Below are 27695 nucleotides of genomic sequence, written 5' to 3' on the forward strand. Positions count from 1 at the left end.
CAAAGTTACGGCCCCCCAAAATGTGGGATTTGAACCGTTATAACTCAGGAACCGGACCACCCAAGAACTCGAGGGTGGTCGCATACGGTAGGCCCCTCGACCCTCTAGGGATCCCCCAAATTTCAGCCCCGGGGTCCACCGCTTCGCGGAGATATTAGCAAAAAAATAGTACCATCCAACCCCCCTCGCACCTACTCATCCATGCCGGCCAGGGTGCACACTTCCCGGCTAGAGAAGGCAGCTCGAGGGGGGTGGAAGTCGGAAGAAATTTTTTTTATGAGGCCTAGAGAAAACAGTTGTACTGTACTCAGGGCACTCAGAGGAATCCATTTTTGTAAGTTTTATCCGATAATACTGTAGAATTTGCATAAAAATGAGCGTTGAATTTTGGCACACATGTGCACCACATGTGGTGCGTATCTCGCTTTTCATTAAATAGCAACTGTATTTGCAACAAGGAATGAGATCTGCCATGCTGTGGTGTATTGCGAACTTTTTTCCTGATGCGCCCTCCTGGGGTCTTGGACTCTTCCATGAACGATGCACCCACCTGAGGTCTTTCACAGACGAGGTGATGCACCGAATCAGGTGTGTTTGGTTAAAGAGAGTCATCTAAAACCGGCGTTGGGAAGCCCCGGCCCATGAGCTTGGCAGTTTCCAGGCCAGTAACGGAAGGCACCCATCCTTCCTTTCCTGGAGGGGGGCTAACCGTTGGTGTGGACGGTAGAGACGCAAATCATACCTCTGGCTGACCGCCTGGGCCTTCATACTTACCTGGCAGTGGAGACACCATGATCAAGAAGGCGGTTCACCCAGGGCGAGGCTTGCCCATTGCACTCCGGCCATGCTGACCCCTGCGAATTCCCCAAATGCGTGAATCTCGACTGCATAATTTATGGAAGTGGGGGACTGCGTTCGCGCTCTCCCCTGAAATTGTTGGTGAAACAAAGCAGAAGAGGTTTTTTTTGCGTTTTGCGTTTTTTTTTGCGTTTCAGAATGGGGAGTTCTGTCACATGCGTGGTATGTGTTGTGCGCCTGTGAAACAAAGTCAGTTACGCTCTTGAAAAATCGGACCCTGGTGGGTGGTTCAGTTCGAATATAGCACAGACCTTACTTTGAAAGTCGATTGGACTGACTGCAGCCTAGCTGTAGCTGTCTCCATGTTGTTTGGTTGTCCTTTTTCAATTGGTATTAGTTTTGTGTGGCCTGTCGCAGCGCCCTTTTTCACCTGGCCTCTGACTGAGCCCCTGCACAGGTGTGCCGATTTGGGTGAAGGGATCTCATTCCTTCCTGGAGTTATAGCCATTCGAGCCATCTTGGACACGCCACCTTAGCACGTTTTGAGGTCCCCTCGCCAAGGTGAATGAAAATTTCCACTTTTTTGGGATGATTATTGACAGGCAGACTCCAAAGAAGCTTTCTGTGCTGCTTTGGGTGGGACTGGGCCAAATACCTGGCGCTAGGTTGCAAAAGAAGGTTTTCGACAAAATCCCAAATACCCGAAAATTCCGTCAGAGCGATGAGCCAATCTGAGACCTGCGTCTGGTTCGGCTCGAGCCAAGGATTCCCATGACATAAGGCACGTGGCTCTGCGACGAACCGTTTGGGAATTACGAGCGATGCCGTACTTTCCGTCGCTGCAGTGCCAGCGTCAGGCCGAGCGTGACGAGGCCCGGTGACGTTGCAGACAGGGGAGGGTACTACCATCCCCCAGCGTTTTTAGGTCCCCCAGACTTACCAAAGCCGAGATGGGCATCGCCGTGTCCGGCTTCCTCCCCGCTGCGTCTTAGCGGCATCGCTTCTCGGCCTTTTGGCTAAGATCACGTATCTTGTCGGACGGTTGAGACTGCGATCGCCTCTTGGAGGTTTCCTGACTAGAGATCTTTTTATATCTTGAGTCACACAACTTCGAGAGGTACATTGAACTCTGCTGCTTCGGGCTAAAACAAGTTTTAAGGTAAGGTCTTTTAATTATTTATTTGGTTATTTATTATTGTATTTATTGTTGTTTTAAGTTTTTAGGCTGTTGGTGCCTCCACCATGTCGGCTGCCCGTGCCGGCGTGCGGAGGCACCACAGCGTGCATTTTTTATTCAGGCAGGTTGAGGGGAAGCTCTTTTGAATGTCACGTATGGACTTTTCCAGCAAGCTGATCCAAAAGACCTTAGCTTTTAGATCTGACGACCTGAATTGTTTGATGACTCTGCCCTTGAACAAAGGATTTGATGTTTAATCAAATTAAACAAACCGCTTCCCTGCTTAATGACTTTTGGCAAAGGTTTGATTCAGTTAAAGCCCAGTTCTCCATGTTCACTGTCGAGAAACTTTCTGATAACACACTTAAAACTGTGATTGTAAGAATGTTCAATGAAACAGTGACTGGAGATGATATTTATGTTTGGTTGGGTAGATTTTGCACTGTTCGAGGCCAGCCTGTCAAAGTGTTAGATGAAGATGGCATTTGGACATGCTTCTGGCGAATTCCCATTAAACAATGGGAAGACGCTGGGGGCTACCAGGGCCTGAAACATCTGCCTTCCATGATTGTGCTCTGAGAGAACAGAGGCTACATACCAAACTCTGCAGGAAGGGTTGCAGGTTTGGTCATCTCGCTGAAGCATGCCAAGAGTTAGTATGTGGGAAGTGTAGAGAAATTGGTCACAGTTTGATGATTGTACCAATGGCAGACGGTGCAATCTTTGTGGAGAAACAAACCACCTCTACAGAGACTGCCCTAAAAGTTTTGCCAACAAGCTCAAAATGGCCGCCCCACATGGGCAACAAACGAATGAACAAAGGAAAGAGGAGGCGGTCCCTGAGGTTTTGGCGGGAATTTCAAATTCCCAGCCGGCCTCAGAAATTGGGCAGGAAGGAGGAAGTGGGACGGCTACAGGGGCGGAGGCAACGGAACAGGAAATGGTCATGGAAGGAGAGGAAAGTGAGGAAAAAACAAATTCCTCACTAGTAACAGTTTCGGATGGGGTGCAGGAATCTACCGGGAGTGAGACAGAGTGTTCACTCCCTAACACTCAGGTGCAAAAAAGACCTGCGGGGTCTCCTCTGATTGTAACGGAGGAGAAAAAATCTAGGGCAGCATATAAGCTTGATAGTTCTGATTCGGTAGATCTGGAGCGCATGTGGCCCCTAGAGTCCCCCAATGAGGTTTCCTTTTTGCACATTAAGCTAACAGCATCGTCGCCAAAGGAGCCACAAGAGGTTTCCTCTGTGGCCTCTGAAGCGACAGGCATTTGCCCTCCTGATCCCAGCTCGTCTGAGGAAAAGGAAAGGCAAATGCAACAAGATATAACATGATTTTAATCATATCTTTGTAGTCTTTTTACTGTCTTCTGTTTTAAATGTCTTATACCTTTTTAACCCTACTGCTCATGGCCCTCACCATCTCTACTATCAATGTAAGAAGTGTGAGGTCCACCATTAGAGCACAGAGTATTTTGTCCCTTTTAAAATCTTTTAAGTCAGATTTGTTTTTATTACAAGAGTGTTCTCTGCCCTTTTTAACTAGGTACAAGAAAATGGAGGAGCTATGGTCCGCAGGAGCCTCCATATGGAGCGGATCAAATTTTAACAAAAATGACGGAGTTGCAGTTTTAATTAATAATCCTAATATCTTGGTGAAGGGCAGCACTGTGGTGAGGCAAGGCCGGGCACTTTTAGTAAATCTGACCTTTTTAGACAGGGATTTTAATGTTCTTAATGTATATGGTTATGGAAAAGAATGAAAGATATGAGCTTTTAGAAGACTTGCAACCCCACATGCTAGGTAGGGCCCCCCTAATGGTAGCAGGGGATTTTAATTGTGTTTTATCCAAAACAGACAGGAAAAGGGTAGGGGAGGATTTTAGAGTGGACAAAACGTCGGTTTTATTGCAGGGTTTAGTCAGAGATTTTAATTTAGTCGACTGTTTTAAAATTTTGCATCAAAGAGAGGAGGGCTTCACCTGGTTCAGTGGTGATGGTGACAAAGCCTCTCGAATCGACTACGTTTTTACAAGGGACTGCCCGCTGACCGATGCTACATTAACCCCCCTCTTTTTCTCTGATCACATGATGCTGTCTTGCACCCTTTCACTGCCCATGGGTGTGACGGTAGGGGGAGGGCTGTAGAAGCTGAACTGTTCCCTGTTGGAAAACAAGGATATAGTTTTAGAATATAGGGAACAGTTCAGCCAATGGCAGAACCTCCAAGACTTTTACGATACACGTGCACAGTGGTGGGAGATGGTAAAGGACCGGACAAGACAGTTTTTTAGAAAGATAGGGAAAGAAAAGAAGAGTAGGGAAAAGAAACGCATGTTGGGGTTCCAGAAAAGACTACAAAGGTATTTTAATCTTTTAAATAATGGTTTTGATTTTAACGAGGAATTCAGGAAGTAAAAAAAGAAATGTCAGTTTTAGCCAATATAGAAAGTAAAGGGGTCCTTTTAAGAAGTAAAGAGAGAGAAATAGAAGAAGGCGAAAAGTGTACCAGATATTTTTTTAAGAAAATAATAACAAGGGGTGGGGGGTTAACCAGGGTTAAAACAGGGGATAGGGAGGCTAACACAACAAAAGAGATTTTAGAGGATGTGGAAAAATTTTATGGGGCATTATATAGTTTTAAAAAGGTACACTTTGACACTGCAAAAGAAGTTTTACATTTTATTGAGGAAAGGGTTGACTGTCAAAATTAGATTTTAACCCAAGATTTTAACATCTTAGAAATCCAAAAAGCTCTTGGAGGTTTCAAGAAGGGGAAGTCCCCAGGAGTGGATGGACTTCCCCTAGAGTTTTATCTAACATTTTGGGACATTTTAGGACAAGAGCTTTTGACAGTTTTTAAAGAGTTTGAGACCCTCGACAGACTTCCAGACAGTTTTAGAATAGGGATAGTTTCTTTACTTCACAAAAAAGGTGACCGGACTGACTTAAAAAACTGGAGACCCATAACACTTTTAAATTTTGATTATAAACTTTTTAGCAAAATTTTAGCAACACGCATGTCAACGGCTTTAGAGGACATGATTCACCCGGATCAAGCTTGTTCTGTGCCCGGAAGAAAGATAACAGACAGCCTAGTGCTGATCAGAGACGCCATCTGTTATGCGAGAGACAGAAATATTCGGCTAGTAGTCCTAAATTTAGACTTTGAAAAAGCATTTGACCGAGTCTCGCACCAGTACCTTTTTCAGGTACTGCAAAAAATGGGTTTTCCAAAGAGGTTTGTAGCCTGGGTGGGACTGCTGTACAAGGGACTAGTCAGCAAATTCCTTGTAAACGGGCATCTTTCCAAAACTGTGAACATACATGGACGATGTTACTCTTTTAACCACAGACATTTTATCTATACGAAGAGCACTGGACTTGACTGACTGGTACGGTCGGGCCTCGGGCGCCAAACTCAATAGAAACAAGTCTGAGGCCCAGCTCTTCGGGCCGTGGGGGGACGTGGACACAGGAGGACTTGATTTGGTTTTTAAAGACAACGATTTTAAAATTTTAGGTGTTAAATTTGATAAAGAGGGTGGAGGATGGGAAAGCTGGACTGACTTGCTAGGGAAAGTTAGGAAAATACTAGGGTTTTGGGGACTAAGACAGTTGACGATTGAAGGTAAAATTTTAATTTTTAAATCTGTGATTTTACCTCTGATTTTACTTGTTTGTTCTGTTTTTAGCCCCCCTCGGCAGTTCCAGGTGAAACTGGAGAGGGCGGTGTTTTACTTCCTGTGGGGGTCCAAGTGGGAGCGCCTGAAGAGGGAGACAGTCAAGAAAAGGCCAGAGAACGGTGGAAAAGGCCTCCCAGACCCCCACCTGTTTTTAGGCAGCTGCTTCACCGCCCTGCACATCAGTTATGCCATGACCCCATCCAAAGAAAACAAGACGGCTGCAATGGCGCGATTTTGGATGGGGTCTTACCTAAGAACTTTGAAAATTTTACCAGTAGATTTGAAAACCCCAGTGTCTTTTAACTTGCCTAAAGAGTACAGTTTTATAAAAAAGTTTTTAAAGAAATACCTTTTAGAGAGTGAAGATGTCACCATTTTAACTAAACACAAGTCTCTCATTTCTGTTGTGCAGGACCGGGAACCGGTGAGTCCAGTTCCGGGCCTCACACTAAGTGAGGCCAAACAAGTTTGGCGGAATGCGGCTCACCCTGCTCTCCAGAACAGGCACAAGGACTTATCGTGGATGGTGGCTCATGAGATCCTCCCGGTCAGGGCGGTTATGCACTCCAGAGGCATGGCCAAAAACCCCATCTGCCCTCGGTCCGGCTGCAATTCCCCGGAGACCGTCCACCACCTGCTCTGGGACTGCAGCACTGCGCGGGCCCTGTGGGCCAAGACCGGCCCCCTGTATTTCCCGTGCCTACCAGCAGGTGGGGCCCAGTTCGGGTACCAGCTCGCCATCCTTGGGGTGGGCCGGGGCTTGAAGGACTTGACGGCACAGAAATTTACCTCGCTCTGGCTCACCCTCAACGTCATCAAGGATGCCATCTGGGCCACCAGAAACCTGCTGGTGGGGAAGCGCGTTACGGTAACCCTCAATGCATGCGAGCTAAAGGTAACATCAATGCTGCAGGGGTACCGGACGACGATATTCGGACGGGGGGGCCGGGGTCGCACAGAGAGGGTCCCGGCAGGCACCGACCCTGGCTGCCCGTAGATGCACCCTCACCATTCTGGCTACGGGAACAGCGGGCCAGCGGGCCGGAGGAGAGGGGATCTCCGCTGAGCCCGTAAAGTAGCATCTCATGTCCCTGTTCTGGAGAGTGGGGTGAAGACCGACTTGATAAGGACTCACCCCCGGTCTTGCACAACAGATGGTTTTTTTTATTGGTTTTTATCCAATAAATTGGTTTTTATTGTGTTTTATCAATAAAATTGGTTTTATTAACATGCATATGAGGCTTGTTTGCTTTTTTAAATTTGTATTTTACTTTTGAAACCAATCGCACCTTTTAAACACACCCCAAATATGGCCTTTTAAAAACAAGCAAAACACTGTGGTTTTAATCAAATGTTTTTTAACAATGATTGTTTCTTTCATTTTACCATGTGTATTTATTATATATTATATGGCTTGTTTTAATGTGTGCTTGAAAAGAAAAATGTGTGTGAAAGTAAAAATGCAAATGGAAAAAATGTAACTCGTGACAATAAAACTTTTTTGAAAGAAAAAAAATCTGTTCTTATCAGTTTAATATCTGATACGTCCCCCATCCGGGGACTACATATTAAATGGATTTTTAGATCACGGAGCTGGAGCCGGGGCTTGCTCCGTCCACTCCAAGCATCGGCCTGGTATTGCAGTGTCTCCAGGAACGGTGTGCTTTCCCTTTTTGGGGATTGCCGTTTATTGTGTCGAATAGCAGAACAAGGAATGAGATCTGCCATGCTGTGTTGTATTGCAAACTTTTTTCCTGATGCGCCCTCCTGGGGTCTTGGACTCTTCCACGAACGATGCACCCACCTGAGGTCTTTCACAGACGAGGTGATGCATCGAATCAGGTGTGTTTGGTTAAAGAGAGTCATCTAAAACCGGCGTTGGGAAGCACCGGCCCATGAGCTTGGCAATTTCCAGGCCAGTAATGGAAGGCACCCGTCCTTCCTTTCCTGGAGGGGGGCTAACCGTTGGTGTGGACGGTAGAGACGCAAATCGTACCTCTGGCTGACCGCCTGGGCCTTCATACTAACCTGGCAGGGGAGACACCATGATCAAGAAGGCGGTTCACCCAGGGCGAGGCTTGCCCATTGCACTCCGGCCATGCTGACCCCTGCGAATTCCCCAAATGCGGGAATCTCGACTGCATAATTTATGGTAGTGGGGGACTGCGTTCGCGCTCTCCCCTGAAATTGTTGGTGAAACAAAGCAGAAGAGGTTTTTTCCAGGTTTTTTTTTTTTTGCGTTTCAGAATGGGGAGTTCTGTCACATGCGAGGTATGTGTTGTGCGCCTGTGAAACACCGCTTTCACCGATTTTTACGCTCTTGAAAAATCGGACCCTGGTGGGTGGTTCAGTTCGAATATAGCACAGACCTTACTTTGAAAGTCGATTGGACTGACTGCAGCCTAGCTGTAGCTGTCTCCATGTTGTTTGGTTGTCCTTTTTCAATTGGTATTAATTTTGTTGTCGCTTACAGCGCCACCGAGTGGCCTGTCGCAGCGCCCTTTTTCACCTTGCTTCTGACTGAGCCCCTGCACAGGTGTGCCGATTTGGGTGAAGGGATCTCATTCCTTCCTGGAGTTATAGCCATTCGAGCCATCTCGGACACGCCACGTTAGCACGTTTTGAGGTCCCCTCGCCAAGGTGAATGGAAATTTCCACTTTTTTGGGATGATTATTGACAGGCAGACTCCAGAGAAGCTTTCTGTGCTGCTTTGGGTGGGACTGGGCCAAATACCTGGCGCTAGGTTGCAAAAGAAGGTTTTCGACAAAATCCCAAATACCCGAAAATTCTGTCAGAGCAACGAGCCAATCTGAGACCTGCGTCTGGTTCGGCTCGAGCCAAGGATTCCCATTACATAAGGCACGTGGCTCTGCGACGAACCGTTTGGGAGTTACGAGCGATGCCGTACTTTCCGTCGCTGCAGTGCCAGCGTCAGGCCGAGCGTGACGAGTCCCGGTGACGTTGCAGACAGGGGAGGGTAATACCATCCCCCAGCGTTTTTAGGTCCCCCAGACTTACCAAAGCCGAGATGGGCATCGCCGTGTCCGGCTTCCTGCCCGCTGCGTCTTAGCGGCATCGCTTCTCGGCCTTTTGGCTAAGATCACGTATCTTGTCAGACGGTTTAGACTGCGATCGCCTCTTGGAGGTTTCCTGACTCGAGATCTTTTTATATCTTGAGTCACACAACTTCGAGAGGTACATTGAACTCTGCTGCTTCGGGCTCCAACACGTTTTAAGGTAAGGTCTTTTAATTATTTATTTGGTTATTTATTATTGTATTTATTGTTGTTTTAAGTTTCTAGGATGTTGGTGCCTCCATCATGTCGGCTGCCCGTGCCGGCGTGCGGAGGCACCACAGCGTGCGCTTTTGTTTTAAAGAGGTGAATGGCAAGCTCCTAGGGATGTCACGTTTTGACTTCTCCAGAAAGTCCTTTTTTTTTCGGAGCGTCCATTCAGGTATAAGTTTGAGGGCTCGTCTACGTGGGTTAAGGGGACATGCGCGCTGACCCCAAAAAATTTTTGACGGACGCGGCGTCAAAAAGGCCAAATTTGAGGCCCCTACATGCCATTCAGCACTTCTCCATAGGGTGGCGCACGGAGCAGTACACCTCAGGTTTAAAACAGTGGCATTTACCCGAATGGGGGGTGTACGTTTTTTTTGCTCACGAAACCTATATTTGTCCATTTGACCTTTAAAGTTACAGAATGACCACGGAACCGATGCGGACCCCCGTCGGACCCCCAACCCGGGTCCCACGAACCCATTATTTGTCCATTTGACCATTATATTCACACAATGAATGCGGATCATCTGCAGACCCCTTGCGGACCCCCACCCTGGGTCCCACGAACCCCGTATTTGTCCATTTGACCATTATATTCACACAATGACTGCGGATCATCTGCGGACCACTTGCGGACCCCCACCCTGGGTCCCACGAACCCACTATTTGTCCACTTGACCATTATGTTCACACAATGACTGCGGATCATCTGCGGACCACTTGCGGACCCCCACCCTGGGTCCCACGAACCCACTATTTGACCATTATATTCACGGAATGACCACGGATCACATCCGGAACATTTGCGGACATATCCAAAATTGTGGTGAATGTTAACCAAAATGTCACAGATTTTGCCAAGCTGTAACTCTGCCAAAACGGGGCCAAACTGCACCAAACTCGGGTCAGAGTAAGACCTCCAGAAGGCCTACCGAACACCGCTGCCCCCCCATCCATAACACCCCGGGGGGCGAAGTTATTGCCCCACACATTTTTAATAGTCAAATGGAAGGAAGAGACCAAGCAACTTGAAACTCTGGGACTTGATAGCCCTCAAAGGGCCCTCTCTGAAGCCACCTCCCCCAAGTCGATAGACCCCCGGGGGCCAGAGATACGGGCCCGCAAATGCAAAAAGTCCCAAAATTTGACCGGCAATAACTCACCCAAAAAGAGAGGAAAAAACACCAAACTCAGGTCAAAATTAGACCTTTGGGAGCTCTATCCGACTACATCAGCCCCATGTTCCTATGACCCCGGGGGTCCGAGTTACGGCCCCACAAAATGTGGAATTTGAACCGTTATAACTCAGGAACCGGAAAACCCAGGAACTCGAGGGTGGTCGCATACGGTAGGCCCCTCGATCCTCTAGGGATCCCCCGAATTTTAGCCTCGGGGTCCACCGCTTCGCGGAGATATTAGCAAAAAATAGTACCATCCACCCCCCTTATACCTACTCATCCATGCCGGCCAGGGTGCACCCTCCCTGGCTAGAAAAGGCAGCTCGAGGGGGTGGAAGTCGGAAGAAAAATTTTTTATGAGGCCTAGAGAAAACACTTGTACTGTACTCAGGGCACTCAGAGGAATCCGTTTTTGTAAGTTTTATCCCATTATACTGTAGAAATATGCATAGAAAAAATGTTGGATTTTGGTTATTTGGTAACCAAAATGTCACAGACTTTGCCAAGCTGTAACTCCGCCAAAACGGGGCCAAACTGCACCAAACTCAGGTCAGAGTAAGAACTCCAGAAGGCCTACCGAACACCGCTGCCCCCCCATCCATAACACCCCGGGGGCGGAGTTATGGCCCCCCACATTTTTGATAGTCAAATGGAAGGAAGAGACCTAGCGACTTGAAACTTGGTGACTTGATAGCCCTCGAAGGGCCCTCTCTGAAGCCACCTCCCCCAAGTCGATAGACCCCCGGGGGCCAGAGATATGGACCCGCAAATGCAAAATTTGACCGGCCATAACTCACTCGGAAAGAAGGGAAACAACACCAAACTCTGGTCAAAATTAGACCTTTGGGAGCTCTATCCGACGACACCAGCCCCATGTTCCTATGACCCCGGGCGTCCGAGTTACGGCCCCCAAAATGTGGGATTTGAACCGTTATAACTCAGGAACCGGACCACCCAGGAACTCGAGGGTGGTCGCATTTATATAAATGCATTATATAAGAAAAATAAAATAAATAAATAAACATGTTCAGAAAGATTCAGAGCAAACTGATATTAACCTTAACTATAACTATTTACAAAAAAAAGAAAAAAGAAAAATGGAACAGGCTATCAAAACAAATAAAAAGATAACCTTACTTTTTTATCGTAGAAATAAAAGGAGTAGAACAATTATCATAAAAAACATCAAAACAAACAATTTAAATAGCTACATAAATTATTTACGGGATTTTTTTTTAAATTTCTCCAGTCTCTTTTTTTACTTGCTGCACCAGCTTTTTAGACGCTATTTCCTGTGGTGATTTAAGTGGGGAGTTCTTCACCATCAGTCTGCGTCTGAGGACCATCTTCATTAATGTGCTTCTTTCCTTATAGAAATAATAAGAAAGGCAAAGTGTTAGTGAACATGTCTACTTGTCACAAACAGTTAAACCAATCCATGGGAAATTGTACTTACTGAAGCAGATTTCCCAGACTTCTGGCCTTCTTCGGCATCGGGAGGGCTGTCGGAGAGCGTTGGGCTGGTGGATGAGGACTTTTCCTCAGCTGGCATCTTGTGGGGTTTTGTCGTCTTTCTTCTCTTGGCACCTTGCTGCCTTGGACTATCAGCTTCCTCACCCACCACAGCTGTATCAAAGAGGCGACGGTGTTCTGCTGCCTGCTTTGCATTAAGGTTGAGGGCATAAAACCTGTCAGCTGTGGTGGTGTCGTGGCACATGAACTGTGCCACTTTGTGCCTATCTTCCGGGCAGTGAGTGTTCTTTGCCTTTTTGGAGAGAGAACAGCATAGACAAAGAGTTAGAAAAAAACACACCAGAAACTCATAAAGCCGGGACAAGTACAGGAATGCTTACATGGGTGGCGATGGCAGTCCTCACATCAGTAAATGTGGGTGTGCCTGGTAACCCCATGCTCGCCCACGCATCCTGATAATACTTGTTCAAGTTTTTGCAGGAGCTGGCCTTTGAGGTAAAGAAGAAGTAGTTTGCAACTCGTCCCCCTACCAAGTTGGACCGGAGTGAAAGGAATTCCTCAAGCCACCCATACTCCTCCTGGTCCAGGGCCAGCTCGGCTGCACCAAAGGCCTGGTTGGTCTTGTGGGCTGATATCTTTAGAAACAGTGAGAAGTGGCATAAGCTGAGTTTTATTTTAAAGAAAACCATGTGGACAACGAGAGACAGAGAGAAAGAGAACCACTCACATTAATGACAAAGTGGCCTTCTGTAGCTGTCGCACGGGCATCCTCCACCTCTTTAATTGTTACATTTTGGAACACCCCTCCACGGTGACCATAAATGCTGGCCCAGTAAGTGGTGAGGTGTCCATAAAAAGACCATTGGTCCTTTTTCTCAGGACTAGTCTTCAGACGATCTTCACAGAAAAAAAGAGAAGCATAAAGGATCACATTGATCGCCAAATAATGAGAGGAGAAACGATTCAAAAACTTACCCAGAATCTCAGAAATAATTTTTTTGGCAGAGTCCCGGCTAGCTCGCAGTGTGGCTTTAGGGATCAGGCGGGCCTCCTTGGCTTGTTTTACAGCCAGCTCGTGGACTGCCACGCTGCGCTTTACTGGGCGGGTCAAGTTCTGGATTTCCCTCCTAATCCCAATGAAAGCCACACGGGAGAGCCGGCATGTGGGCGGCGGGGTCTCATTAAGATATTTGAGGAACTGTGCCACATTTTTTAGGTAATGGTGCACAGTTGGCTCTGCAATGTTGCATTTCTTTAAAAAAGACAGCCAGGACCGGACCTTTGCCCTGTTGTCCAAAAACATCAAGCTGGCCAGATTGGTCTGGCCAGCTGACATATATGAAATAAAATTTTTTATTCTAAAAATCTTTGAGGACACATTATTTATTAATTTCGGAGTGGGGTTGATGCCCTCCCAGTTGGCCCTGGACTCCTCAATGAGCTGATCTGCAAAAAGAAAGCACAAGAGAAGGACCAGGTGAGTCAGGTCGATAACATAGAGGTAAACACTAACAAACATTATTATTATTATTATTATTATTAAATTAAATTAAATTAAATTAAATTAAATTAAATTAAATTAAATATATAATAAATTATATATATATATATATATATATATATATATATATATATACATACATAATATGTGTGTGTATATGTATAATTATATTACTATAATTTTCTAGTCTAATAAACTACAAATGGTACTATTTCCTTGGTCACTTATCAGTCTATTTCTCATTTCTCTTGTAGTCTAACAAACTATAAATGGGGCTATTTCCTTGGTTCACTTACCAGTCTATTTCTAATTCAACTTCTAGTCTAATGAACAACAAATGAGATTATTTCCTTGGTTCACTTACCAGTCTATTTCTCAGGTAACTTCTAGTCTAATAATCTACAAATAGGAGATTTATTAATGAAAGTTATTGTATGGTGTTATCAAAGTGACAAGTGTCATACTCACTTAGGGCTGGCACGTGGTCCGGAAAGGGGTATGGTGCATCGGAGGAGTGGGCCTTCTTAGAAGGCCCGGCGACCTCCTCCTCGGGTCCTGTGGCTGGCTCTGCCTCAGGCCTGGTGGCTGGCTCTTCATCTAGTCTGTCAACCTGCGACTCTGAGCACTCCTCCTCCCCAGGGCTGTTGAGGGCCGATAGCAGACTATGTGTTGCCCGTGCAACCTGCCTAGAGGGGGTGGGATTTGACCGCTTCCTCAGCTGCCGGTACCGCCGTGAGAAGCTCTCCCAGAAGCAATGGATAGGAGAAGCTTGCGCTTAGCTGATTATAGCCACGAAAGCACAAGGGACAGTCGTCCAAAGCCATATCTACTTTTGTTAAAACACTAAAGGATGAATAGCAAAAGGATGAATGCAAGGGACACTGCCCAAGCATTGGTTACTTATATAACTTTTTAGGTCCCATTTGTAGTCTGTTAATACAACTTTGAGTCTAATACATTAGAGAGCACAATTTGCAGTCTATTTCTCATTACACTTCTAGTTTAATAAACTACAAATTTGACTATTCCTTTGATTCACTCACCAGTCTATTTTTCATTCTTTTTCTAGTCTAATAAACTACAAATGGGACTATTCCCTTGGATCACTTACCAGTCTATTTCTCATTCAACTTCTAGTCTAATAAACTACAAATAGTACTATTTCCTTGGTCACCTACCAGTCTATTTCTCATTCATTTTCTAGTCTGATAAACTACAAATATGACTATTTCCTTGATTCAGTTACCAGTCTATTTTTCATACCACCTCTAGTCTAAGAAACTACAAATGGAACTATTTTCTTGGTCACTTACCAGTCTATTTCTCATTCCACTTTTAGTCTAATAAACTGTAAATTACCTTGGTCCCTTACCAGTCTATTTCCCATTCATTTTCCCCTCGCACCTACTCATCCATGCCGGCCAGGGTGCACCCTCCCCGGCTAGAGAAGGCAGCTTAAGGGGGGTGGAAGTCGGAAGAAAATTTTTTTTATGAGGCCTAGAGAAAACACTTGTACTGTACTCAGGGCACTCAGGGAATCCATTTTTGTAAGTTTTATCCCATTATACTGTAGAAATATGCATAGAAAAAAGTCAGACCAGGGGGCCGTCTATCCGACGACACTAGCCCCATGTCCCTATGACCCCGGGGGTCAAAATGGCCAAAACGGGGCCAAACTGCACCAAACTCGGGACGGAGTAAGACCTCCAGAAGGCCTACCGAACACCGCTGTCCCCCCATCCATAACACCCCGGGGGGCGAATTTATGGCCCCCCACATTTTTGATAGTCAAATGGAAGGAAGAGACCTAGCAACTTGAAACTCGGTGACTTGATAGCCCTCAAAGGGCCCTGTCTGAAGCCACCTCCCCCAAGTCGATAGACCCCCGGGAGCCAGAGATATGGACCCGCAAATGCAAAAAGTCCCAAAATTTGACCGGCCATAACTCACTCGAAAAGAGGAGAAACAACACCAAACTGGTCAAAATTAGACCTTTGAGAGCTCTATCCGACGACACTAGCCCCATGTCCCTATGACCCCGGGGGTCCGAGCTACGGCCCCCCAAAATGTGGAATTTGAACCATTATAACTCAGGAACTGGACCACCCAGGAACTCGAGGGTGGTCGCATACGGTAGGCCCCTCGACCCTCTAGGGATCCCCCGAATTTGAGCCCCGGGTTCCACCGCTTCGCGGAGATATTAGCAAAAAAATAGTACCATCCACCCCCCTCGTACCTACTCATCCATGCCGGCCAGGGTGCACACTTCCCGGCTAGAGAAGGCAGCTCGAGGGGGGTGGAAGTCGGAAGAAAATTTTTTTATGAGGCCTAGAGAAAACAGTTGTACTGTACTCAGGGCACTCAGAGGAATCCATTTTTGTAAGTTTTATCCGATAATACTGTAGAATTTGCATGAAAATGAGCGTTGAATTTTGGCACACATATGCACCACATGTGGTGCGTATCTCACTTTTCATTAAATAGCAACTGTATTTGCAACAAGGAATGAGATCTGCCATGCTGTGGTGTATTGCGAACTTTTTTCCTGATGCGCCCTCCTGGGGTCTTGGACTCTTCCATGAACGATGCACCCACCTGAGGTCTTTCACAGACGAGGTGATGCACCGAATCAGGTGTGTTTGGTTAAAGAGAGTCATCTAAAACCGGCGTTGGGAAGCCCAGGCCCATGAGCTTGGCAGTTTCCAGGCCAGTAACGGAAGGCACCCATCCTTCCTTTCCTGGAGGGGGGCTAACCGTTGGTGTGGACGGTAGAGACGCAAATCATACCTCTGGCTGACCGCCTGGGCCTTCATACTTACCTGGCAGGGGAGACACCATGATCAAGAAGGCGGTTCACCCAGGGCGAGGCTTGCCCTTTGCACTCCGGCCATGCTGACCCCTGCGAATTCCCCAAATGCGGGAATCTCGACTGCATAATTTATGGTAGTGGGGGACTGCGTTCGCGCTCTCCCCTGAAATTGTTGGTGAAACAAAGCAGAAGAGGTTTTTTTTTGCGTTTTGCGTTTTTTTTTGCGTTTCAGAATGGGGAGTTCTGTCACATGCGAGGTATGTGTTGTGCGCCTGTGAAACAAAGTCAGTTACGCTCTTGAAAAATCGGACCCTGGTGGGTGGTTCAGTTCGAATATAGCACAGACCTTACTTTGAAAGTCGATTGGACTGACTGCAGCCTAGCTGTAGCTGTCTCCATGTTGTTTGGTTGTCCTTTTTCAATTGGTATTAGTTTTGTTGTCGCTTACAGCGCCACCGAGTGGCCTGTCGCAGCGCCCTTTTTTTACCTGGCCTCTGACTGAGCCCCTGCACAGGTGTGCCGATTTGGGTGAAGGGATCTCATTCCTTCCTGGAGTTATAGCCATTCGAGCCATCTCAGACACGCCACCTTAGCACGTTTTGAGGTCCCCTCGCCAAGGTGAATGGAAATTTCCACTTTTTTGGCATGATTATTGACAGGCAGACTCCAAAGAAGCTTTCTGTGCTGCTTTGGGTGGGACTGGGCCAAATACCTGGCGCTAGGTTGCAAAAGGTTGTCCAAAGGTCTAAAATTAGACCTTTGGGAGCTCTATCCGACTACACCAGCCCCATGTTCCTATGACCCCGGGGGTCCGAGTTACGGCCCCACAAAATGTGGAATTTGAACCGTTATAACTCAGGAACCGGAACACCCAGGAACTCGAGGGTGGTCGCATACGGTAGGCCCCTCGATCCTCTAAGGATCCCCCGAATTTTAGCCCCGGGTTCCACCGCTTCGCGGAGATATTAGCAAAAAAATAGTACCATCCACCCCCCTCGTACCTACTCATCCATGCCGGCCAGGGTGCACGCTCCCTGGCTAGAAAAGGCAGCTCGAGGGGGGTGGAAGTCGGAAGAAATTTTTTTATGAGGCCTAGAGAAAACAGTTGTACTGTACTCAGGGCACTCAGATGAATCCATTTTTGTAAGTTTTATCCCTTACAAAAATGAGCGTTGAATTTTGGCACACAAGTGCACCACAAGTGGTGCGTATCTCACTTTTCATTAAATAGCAACTGTATTTGCAACAAGGAATGAGATCTGCCATGCTGTGGTGTATTGCGAACTTTTTTCCTGATGCGCCCTCCTGGGGTCTTGGACTCTTCCATGAACGATGCACCCACCTGAGGTCTTTCACAGACGAGGTGATGCACCGAATCAGGTGTGTTTGGTTAAAGAGAGTCATCTAAAACCGGCGTTGGGAAGCCCCGGCCCATGAGCTTGGCAGTTTCCAGGCCAGTAACGGAAGGCACCCATCCTTCCTTTCCTGGAGGGGGGCTAACCATTGGTGTGGACGGTAGAGACGCAAATCATACCTCTGGCTGACCGCCTGGGCCTTCATACTTACCTGGCAGGGGAGACACCATGATCAAGAAGGCGGTTCACCCAGGGCGAGGCTTGCCCTTTGCACTCCGGCCATGCTGACCCCTGCGAATTCCCCAAATGCGGGAATCTCGACTGCATAATTTATGGTAGTGGGGGACTGCGTTCGCGCTCTCCCCTGAAATTGTTGGTGAAACAAAGCAGAAGAGGTTTTTTTTTGCGTTTTGCGTTTTTTTTTGCGTTTCAGAATGGGGAGTTCTGTCACATGCGAGGTATGTGTTGTGCGCCTGTGAAACAAAGTCAGTTACGCTCTTGAAAAATCGGACCCTGGTGGGTGGTTCAGTTCGAATATAGCACAGACCTTACTTTGAAAGTCGATTGGACTGACTGCAGCCTAGCTGTAGCTGTCTCCATGTTGTTTGGTTGTCCTTTTTCAATTGGTATTAGTTTTGTTGTCGCTTACAGCGCCACCGAGTGGCCTGTCGCAGCGCCCTTTTTTTACCTGGCCTCTGACTGAGCCCCTGCACAGGTGTGCCGATTTGGGTGAAGGGATCTCATTCCTTCCTGGAGTTATAGCCATTCGAGCCATCTCAGACACGCCACCTTAGCACGTTTTGAGGTCCCCTCGCCAAGGTGAATGGAAATTTCCACTTTTTTGGCATGATTATTGACAGGCAGACTCCAAAGAAGCTTTCTGTGCTGCTTTGGGTGGGACTGGGCCAAATACCTGGCGCTAGGTTGCAAAAGAAGGTTTTCGACAAAATCCCAAATACCCGAAAATTTTGTCAGAGCGACGAGCCAATCTGAGACCTGCGTCTGGTTCGGCTCGAGCCAAGGATTCCCATGACATAAGGCACGTGGCTCTGCGACGAACCGTTTGGGAATTACGAGCGATGCCGTACTTTCCGTCGCTGCAGTGCCAGCGTCAGGCCGAGCGTGACGAGGCCCGGTGACGTTGCAGACAGGGGAGGGTACTACCATCCCCCAGCGTTTTTAGGTCCCCCAGACTTACCAAAGCCGAGATGGGCATCGCCGTGTCCGGCTTCCTCCCCGCTGCGTCTTAGCGGCATCGCTTCTCGGCCTTTTGGCTAAGATCACGTATCTTGTCGGACGGTTGAGACTGCGATCACCTCTTGGAGGTTTCCTGACTAGAGATCTTTTTATATCTTGAGTCACACAACTTCGAGAGGTACATTGAACTCTGCTGCTTCGGGCTAAAACAAGTTTTAAGATAAGGTCTTTTAATTATTTATTTGGTTATTTATTATTGTATTTATTGTTGTTTTAAGTTTTTAGCACCACAGCGTGCGTTTTTTATTCAGGCAGGTTGAGGGGAAGCTCCTTGGAATGTCCCGTATGGACTTTTCCAGCAAGCTGATCCAAAAGACCTTAGCTTTTAGATCTGACGACCTGAATTGTTTGATGACTCTGCCCTTGAACAAAGGATTTGATGTTTAATCAAATTAAACAAACCGCTTCCCTGCTTAATGACTTTTGGCAAAGGTTTGATTCAGTTAACCCTATCAAGTCGATTAACGCGGATACGCGTTTTGAGTCATTTTCTCCTGATAACCCCGAAAAGAACTTAAATTACACTTTCAGTTTTAATCGTACAGATAAGAGCAATACATCAATCGAATCTGTAAAGGGTCTACTTTTTTTTGGATACATACATAATAACAACAAAACTTTGTGCACTTATAAAATAAAGATAACAAACAAGGTGCGCTGTCTGCAGCCTTTGTCTGCGCTGTTCTTCTTTTACAAACACGTCATTTAAATGAACTGTAACTCCGTGAATACTCAACGAAAATACATGAGAGAGATATCTATAGAAAGCTTGACATGTCTATTTTTAAACTAAACAAGTGCCGCCGAAAACAGATATTCTGTGATAAAGTAATCCATATGAAAACAACGCGATGTCTGTTTTTCATGTCTCCCTTCATTATATCTAATGTGACCACGCCCCCGCGCTGAACGCGCTATTCAGATTCAAACTGAAGCGCGCAGCTTGAATACGCCCACACAGAAGAAAAAGCAGCCAGACTGTTCAAGTTTTTTTTATTTTACTGTTTTCTTCGCGATGATAGGAATAACACATAATTCACCCCAAAAAGATGTGATGTGGTTGAGGATTTGAGAAATGGATTTCCTCAGAAAAAAAGAATGAAGCACTTTATTCAGCAGAGATCATAAACACGAGTAAGTCTCTTTTTATTTATTTATATACTTGTACTAGTTTTCACATAACGTGTAAACGTTTTACTAGTTAGACTTTTTCCGAACTATAATTCCTGACTAAATATATAATCAAGTGAAACATTATGAAGTTTCAATAACAATATACAACACTATACCCTTCGAAAGCTTGATGTAAATAATATAAATGTAACAAATAGATAACTGTAACAAATGTAAAAACAATGCTTTTCTTTCCATTTATTCCCCCTAAAAACCCAGAAAAATATTCTCAGCTCTTTTCAACATTAATAATAATGATGATAATAATAACAACAAACGTTTTTTTTTTTTTTTTTTTGTAGAAAATAAGATTGTTAAAAGGATTTCTGAAGGATTGTGTGACTGGAGTAAGCATGCCAAACAATTTGTTTGAAAGTCAGCTTTGATTGTTTCTAATAAACTGTTTAACTGCTCCCCCAAGTGGATATTAAATTATGTTGTGGGATAATTAAATATATTCTTAATAAACTACAAACATAAAATTATATAGATTTATTTTGTTCTCACATTCTCTCTTGTAACTCCTCACTCACAGTGGCACAGATGACTGAGAGGCTCATTATGCAGCTCATTATGCAGGCCTTTGTCTTCTCAGGTGTAAATCACAATGATATTCATGGTAGTTGACGCCTACTCGCATTTGACTTTTACCAACAAAAAGTGTCTTAGAAAATTTTAAGCAATATATTGTTTTCTGTGAGTGAGTAAACAAGATGATTTTCACATCATTTAGAAAGAAAAATTCTAGGCTACAAGCTCCAGTTCTCAAAAATCCCGGGAACCATTGTTCTTTATGTGTTTTTTTGCCTTATTCAAGCGTTTTAACATTTTTAGTTTTTCACTAACCACGCATAATATTTTTTTTCTCAAAAACACAATCATGTACATACATGCAATTCACATATTATTACAGCCCAGTTTGTGCTGATTACAGTGAGATTAGTCTTTACCCATTTAGATATTTATAAGAAACTGAAAAAAGCACAAATGTCAAGGCATGACAAAACTTCTCCAGGCCCCAAAAATACCCTTAGACTCCAGAGGGTTAAAGCCCAGTTCTCCATGTTCACTGTCGAGAAACTTTCTGATAACACACTTAAAACTGTGATTGTAAGGATGTTCAATGAAACAGTGACTGGAGATGATATTTATGTTTGGTTGGGTAGATTTTGCACTGTTCGAGGCCAGCCTGTCAAAGTGTTAGATGAAGATGGCATTTGGACATGCTTCTGGCGAATTCCCATTAAACAATGGGAAGACGCTGGGGGCTACCAGGGCCTGAAACATCTGCCTTCCATGATTGTGCTCGGAGAGAACAGAGGCTACATACCAAACTCTGCAGGAAGGGTTGCAGGTTTGGTCATCTCGCTGAAGCATGCCAAGAGTTAGTATGTGGGAAGTGTAGAGAAATTGGTCACAGTTTGATGATTGTACCAATGGCAGACGGTGCAATCTTTGTGGAGAAACAAACCACCTCTACAGAGACTGCCCTAAAAGTTTTGCCAACAAGCTCAAAATGGCCGCCCCACATGGGCAACAAACGAATGAACAAAGGAAAGAGGAGGCGGTCCCTGAGGTTTTGGCGGGAATTTCAAATTCCCAGCCGGCCTCAGGGATTGGGCAGGAAGGAGGAAGTGGGACGGCCACAGGGGCGGAGGCAACGGAACAGGAAATGGTCATGGAAGGAGAGGAAAGTGAGGAAAAAAACAATTCCTCACTAGTAACAGTTTCGGATGGGGTGCAGGAATCTACCGGGAGTGAGACAGAGTGTTCACTCCCTAACGCTCAGGTGCAAAAAAGACCTGCGGGGTCTCCTCTGATTGTAACGGAGGAGAAAAAATCTAGGGCAGCATATAAGCTTGATAGTATCGATTCGGTAGATCTGGAGCGCATGTGGCCCCTAGAGTCCCCCAATGAGGTATCCTTTTTGCACATTAAGCTAACAGCATCATCGCCAAAAGAGCCACAAGAGGTTTCCTCTGTGGCCTCTGAAGCGACAGGCATTTGCCCTCCTGATCCCAGCTCGTCTGAGGAAAAGGAAAGGCAAATGCAACAAGATATAACATGATTTTAATCGTATCTTTGTAGTCTTTTTACTGTCTTCTGTTTTAAATGTCTTATACCTTTTTAACCCTACTGCTCATGGCCCTCACCATCTCTACTATCAATGTAAGAAGTGTGAGGTCCACCATTAGAGCACAGAGTATTTTGTCCCTTTTAAAATCTTTTAAGTCAGATTTGTTTTTATTACAAGAGTGTTCTCTGCCCTTTTTAACTAGGTACAAGAAAATGGAGGAGCTATGGTCCGCAGGAGCCTCCATATGGAGCGGATCAAATTTTAACAAAAATGACGGAGTTGCGGTTTTAATTAATAATCCTAACATCTTGGTGAAGGGCAGCACTGTGGTGAGGCAAGGCCGGGCACTTTTAGTAAATCTGACCTTTTTAGACAGGGATTTTAATGTTCTTAATGTATATGGTTTTACGGAAAAGAATGAAAGATATGAGCTTTTAGAAGACTTGCAACCCCACATGCTAGGTAGGGCCCCCCTAATGGTAGCAGGGGATTTTAATTGTGTTTTATCCAAAACAGACAGGAAAAGGGTTGGGGAGGATTTTAGAGTGGACAAAACGTCGGTTTTATTGCAGGGTTTAGTCAGAGATTTTAATTTAGTCGACTGTTTTAAAATTTTGCATCAAAGAGAGGAGGGCTTCACCTGGTTCAGTGGTGATGGTACCAAAGCCTCTCGAATCGACTACGTTTTTACAAGGGACTGCCCGCCGACCGATGCTACATTAACCCCCCTCTTTTTCTCTGATCACATGATGCTGTCTTGCACCCTTTCACTGCCCATGGGTGTGACGGTAGGGGGAGGGCTGTGGAAGCTGAACTGTTCCCTGTTGGAAGACAAGGATATAGTTTTAGAATATAGGGAACAGTTCAGCCAATGGCAGAACCTCCAAGACTTTTACGATACACGTGCACAGTGGTGGGAGATGGTAAAGGACCGGACAAGACAGTTTTTTAGAAAGATAGGGAAAGAAAAGAAGAGTAGGGAAAAGAAACGCATGTTGGGGTTCCAGAAAAGACTACAAAGGTATTTTAATCTTTTAAATAATGGTTTTGATTTTATCGACGAAATTCAGGAAGTAAAAAAAGAAATGTCAGTTTTAGCCAATATAGAAAGTAAAGGGGTCCTTTTAAGAAGTAAAGAGAGAGAAATAGAAGAAGGCGAAAAGTGTACCAGATATTTTTTTAAGAAAATAATAACAAGGGGTGGGGGGTTAACCAGGGTTAAAACAGGGGATAGGGAGGTTAACACAACAAAAGAGATTTTAGAGGATGTGGAAAAATTTTATGGGGCATTATATAGTTTTAAAAAGGTACACTTTGACACTGCAAAAGAAGTTTTAAATTTTATTGAGGAAAGGGTTGACTGTCAAAATGAGATTTTAACCCAAGATTTTAACATCTTAGAAATCCAAAAAGCTCTTGGAGGTTTTAAGAAGGGGAAGTCCCCAGGAGTGGATGGACTTCCCCTAGAGTTTTATCTAACATTTTGGGACATTTTAGGACAAGAGCTTTTGACAGTTTTTAAAGAGTTTGAGACCCTCGACAGACTTCCAGACAGTTTTAGAATAGGGATAGTTTCTTTACTTCACAAAAAAGGTGACCGGACTGACTTAAAAAACTGGAGACCCATAACACTTTTAAATTTTGATTATAAACTTTTTAGCAAAATTTTAGCAACACGCATGTCAATGGCTTTAGAGGACGTGATTCACCCGGATCAAGCTTGTTCTGTGCCCGGAAGAAAGATAACAGACAGCCTAGTGCTGATCAGAGACGCCATCTGTTATGCGAGAGACAGAAATATTCGGCTAGTAGTCCTAAATTTAGACTTTGAAAAAGCATTTGACCCAGTCTCGCACCAGTCCCTTTTTCAGGTACTGCAAAAAATGGGTTTTCCAAAGAGGTTTGTAGCCTGGGTGGGACTGCTGTACAAGGGACTAGTCAGCAAATTCCTTGTAAACGGGCATCTTTCCAAAACTGTGAACATACACAGTGGTGTCCGTCAGGGATGTCCTTTATCTCCTCTCCTGTTTGTGGCTTGTATCGAGCCACTGGCACAGATCTTGAGAAAGGATAAATGGATCAAAGGACTGGACGTTCCTGGGACGGGTGGACTGACAGCGACTTGTGCCTTATACATGGACGATGTTACTCTTTTAACCACAGACATTTTATCTATACGAAGAGCACTGGACTTGACTGACTGGTACGGTCGGGCCTCGGGCGCCAAACTCAATAGAAACAAGTCTGAGGCCCAGCTCTTCGGGCCGTGGGGGGACGTGGACACAGGAGGACTTGATTTGGTTTTTAAAGACAACGATTTTAAAATTTTAGGTGTTAAATTTGATAAAGAGGGTGGAGGACGGGAAAGCTGGACTGACTTGCTAGGGAAAGTTAGGAAAAGACTAGAGTTTTGGGGACTAAGACAGTTGACGATTGAAGGTAAAATTTTAATTTTTAAATCTGTGATTTTACCTCTGATTTTACTTGTTTGTTCTGTTTTTAGCCCCCCTCGGCAGTTCCTGGTGAAACTGGAGAGGGCGGTGTTTTACTTCCTGTGGGGGTCCAAGTGGGAGCGCCTGAAGAGGGAGACAGTCAAGAAAAGGCCAGAGAACGGTGGAAAAGGCCTCCCAGACCCCCACCTGTTTTTAGGCAGCTGCTTCACCGCCCTGCACATCAGTTATGCCATGACCCCATCCAAAGAAAACAAGACGGCTGCAATGGCGCGATTTTGGATGGGGTCTTACCTAAGAACTTTGAAAATTTTACCAGTAGATTTGAAAACCCCAGTGTCTTTTAACTTGCCTAAAGAGTACAGTTTTATAAAAAAGTTTTTAAAGAAATACCTTTTAGAGATGGAAGATGTCACCATTTTAACTAAACACAAGTCTCTCATTTCTGTTGTGCAGGACCGGGAACCGGTGAGTCCAGTTCCGGGCCTCACACTAAGTGAGGCCAAACAAGTTTGGCGGAATGCGGCTCACCCTGCTCTCCAGAAAAGGCACAAGGACTTATCGTGGATGGTGGCTCATGAGATCCTCCCGGTCAGGGCGGTTATGCACTCCAGAGGCATGGCCAAAAACCCCATCTGCCCTCGGTCCGGCTGCAATTCCCCGGAGACCGTCCACCACCTGCTCTGGGACTGCAGCACTGCGCGGGTCCTGTGGGCCAAGACCGGCCCCCTGTATTTCCCGTGCCTACCAGCAGGTGGGGCCCAGTTCGGGTACCAGCTCGCCATCCTTGGGGTGGGCCGGGGCTTGAAGGACTTGACGGCACAGAAATTTACCTCGCTCTAGCTCACCCTCAACGTCATCAAGGATGCCATCTGGGCCACCAGAAACCTGCTGGTGGGGAAGCGCGTTACGGTAACCCTCCATGCATGCGAGCTAAAGGTAACATCAATGCTGCAGGGGTACCGGACGACGATATTCGGACGGGGGGGCCGGGGTCGCACAGAGAGGGTCCCGGCAGGCACCGACCCTGGCTGCCCGTAGATGCACCCTCACCATTCTGGCTACGGGAACAGCGGGCCAGCGGGCCGGAGGAGAGGGGATCTCCGCTGAGCCCGTAAAGTAGCATCTCATGTCCCTGTTCTGGAGAGTGGGGTGAAGACCGACTTGATAAGGACTCACCCCCGGTCTTGCACAACAGATGTTTTTTTTTATTGGTTTTTATCCAATAAATTGGTTTTTATTGTGTTTTATCAATAAAATTGGTTTTATTAACATGCATATGAGGCTTGTTTGCTTTTTTAAATATGTATTTTACTTTTGAAACCAATCGCACCTTTTAAACACACCCCAAATATGGCCTTTTAAAAACAAGCAAAACACTGTGGTTTTAATCAAATGTTTTTTAACAATGATTGTTTCTTTCATTTTACCATGTGTATTTATTATATATTATATGGCTTGTTTTAATGTGTGCTTGAAAAGAAAAATGTGTGTGAAAGTAAAAATGCAAATGGAAAAAATGTAACTCGTGACAATAAAACTTTTTTGAAAGAAAAAAAATCTGTTCTTATCAGTTTAATATCTGATACGTCCCCCATCCGGGGACTACATATTAAATGGATTTTTAGATCACGGAGCTGGAGCCGGGGCTTGCTCCGTCCACTCCAAGGATCGGCCTGGTATTGCAGTTTCTCCAGGAACGGTGTGCTTTCCCTTTTTGGGGATTGCCGTTTATTGTGTCGAATAGCAGAACAAGGAATGAGATCTGCCATGCTGTGGTGTATTGCGAACTTTTTTCCTGATGCGCCCTCCTGGGGTCTTGGACTCTTCCACGAACGATGCACCCACCTGAGGTCTTTCACAGACGAGGTGATGCATCGAATCAGGTGTGTTTGGTTAAAGAGTGTCATCTAAAACCGGCGTTGGGAAGCACCGGCCCATGAGCTTGGCAGTTTCCAGGCCAGTAATGGAAGGCACCCGTCCTTCCTTTCCTGGAGGGGGGCTAACCGTTGGTGTGGACGGTAGAGACGCAAATCGTACCTCTGGCTGACCGCCTGGGCCTTCATACTAACCTGGCAGGGGAGACACCATGATCAAGAAGGCGGTTCACCCAGGGCGAGGCTTGCCCATTGCACTCCGGCCATGCTGACCCCTGCGAATTCCCCAAATGCGGGAATCTCGACTGCATAATTTATGGTAGTGGGGGACTGCGTTCGTGCTCTCCCCTGAAATTGTTGGTGAAACAAAGCAGAAGAGGTTTTTTCCAGGTTTTTTTTTTTTTTGCGTTTCAGAATGGGGAGTTCTGTCACATGCGAGGTATGTGTTGTGCGCCTGTGAAACAACGCTTTCACCGATTTTTACGCTCTTGAAAAATCGGACCCTGGTGGGTGGTTCAGTTCGAATATAGCACAGACCTTACTTTGAAAGTCCATTGGACTGACTGCAGCCTAGCTGTAGCTGTCTCCATGTTGTTTGGTTGTCCTTTTTCAATTGGTATTAATTTTGTTGTCGCTTACAGCGCCACCGAGTGGCCTGTCGTAGCGCCCTTTTTCACCTTGCTTCTGACTGAGCCCCTGCACAGGTGTGCCGATTTGGGTGAAGGGATCTCATTCCTTCCTGGAGTTATAGCCATTCGAGCCATCTCGGACACGCCACGTTAGCACGTTTTGAGGTCCCCTCGCCAAGGTGAATGGAAATTTCCACTTTTTTGGGATGATTATTGACAGGCAGACTCCAGAGAAGCTTTCTGTGCTGCTTTGGGTGGGACTGGGCCAAATACCTGGCGCTAGGTTGCAAAAGAAGGTTTTCGACAAAATCCCAAATACCCGAAAATTTTGTCAGAGCGACGAGCCAATCTGAGACCTGCGTCTGGTTCGGCTCGAGCCAAGGATTCCCATTACATAAGGCACGTGGCTCTGCGACGAACCGTTTGGGAGTTACGAGCGATGCCGTACTTTCCGTCGCTGCAGTGCCAGCGTCAGGCCGAGCGTGACGAGTCCCGGTGACGTTGCAGACAGGGGAGGGTACTACCATCCCCCAGCATTTTTAGGTCCCCCAGACTTACCAAAGCCGAGATGGGCATCGCCGTGTCCGGCTTCCTGCCCGCTGCGTCTTAGCGGCATCGCTTCTCGGCCTTTTGGCTAAGATCACGTACCTTGTCAGACGGTTTAGACTGTGATCGCCTCTTGGAGGTTTCCTGACTCGAGATCTTTTTATATCTTGAGTCACACAACTTCGAGAGGTACATTGAACTCTGCTGCTTCGGGCTCCAACACGTTTTAAGGTAAGGTCTTTTAATTATTTATTTGGTTATTTATTATTGTATTTATTGTTGTTTTAAGTTTCTAGGCTGTTGGTGCCTCCATCATGTCGGCTGCCCGTGCCGGCGTGCGGAGGCACCACAGCGTGCGCTTTTGTTTTAAAGAGGTGAATGGCAAGCTCCTAGGGATGTCACGTCTTGACTTCTCCAGAAAGT

The 27695-nt window shown here is 45.9% G+C and overlaps 5 non-coding genes and 2 pseudogenes across 5 annotated transcripts; all 7 read left to right on the forward strand.

Moving 5' to 3' along the window:
• The first annotated feature begins 766 nt into the window (after positions 1–766).
• LOC132134647 (U1 spliceosomal RNA) lies at positions 767–930 on the forward strand. The gene has a single exon (XR_009429702.1). It is a non-coding gene; the product is annotated as a U1 spliceosomal RNA (small nuclear RNA).
• A 6224-nt stretch (positions 931–7154) lies between these two features.
• LOC132134692 (U2 spliceosomal RNA) lies at positions 7155–7331 on the forward strand (annotated as a pseudogene).
• A 351-nt stretch (positions 7332–7682) lies between these two features.
• Positions 7683–7846, forward strand: LOC132134760 (U1 spliceosomal RNA). Its single transcript, XR_009429754.1, has one exon. It is a non-coding gene; the product is annotated as a U1 spliceosomal RNA (small nuclear RNA).
• An 8064-nt stretch (positions 7847–15910) lies between these two features.
• Positions 15911–16074, forward strand: LOC132134751 (U1 spliceosomal RNA). The gene has a single exon (XR_009429746.1). It is a non-coding gene; the product is annotated as a U1 spliceosomal RNA (small nuclear RNA).
• Positions 16075–17466: 1392 nt separating this feature from the next.
• Positions 17467–17630, forward strand: LOC132134752 (U1 spliceosomal RNA). Its single transcript, XR_009429747.1, has one exon. It is a non-coding gene; the product is annotated as a U1 spliceosomal RNA (small nuclear RNA).
• An 8126-nt stretch (positions 17631–25756) lies between these two features.
• On the forward strand, positions 25757–25933 carry LOC132134719 (U2 spliceosomal RNA; annotated as a pseudogene).
• Positions 25934–26284: 351 nt separating this feature from the next.
• Positions 26285–26448, forward strand: LOC132134629 (U1 spliceosomal RNA). Its single transcript, XR_009429684.1, has one exon. It is a non-coding gene; the product is annotated as a U1 spliceosomal RNA (small nuclear RNA).
• Positions 26449–27695: the final 1247 nt, after the last annotated feature.

This window comes from Carassius carassius, unplaced genomic scaffold (assembly GCF_963082965.1).
Source record: "Carassius carassius unplaced genomic scaffold, fCarCar2.1 SCAFFOLD_61, whole genome shotgun sequence".
Classification (NCBI taxonomy): domain Eukaryota; kingdom Metazoa; phylum Chordata; class Actinopteri; order Cypriniformes; family Cyprinidae; genus Carassius; species Carassius carassius.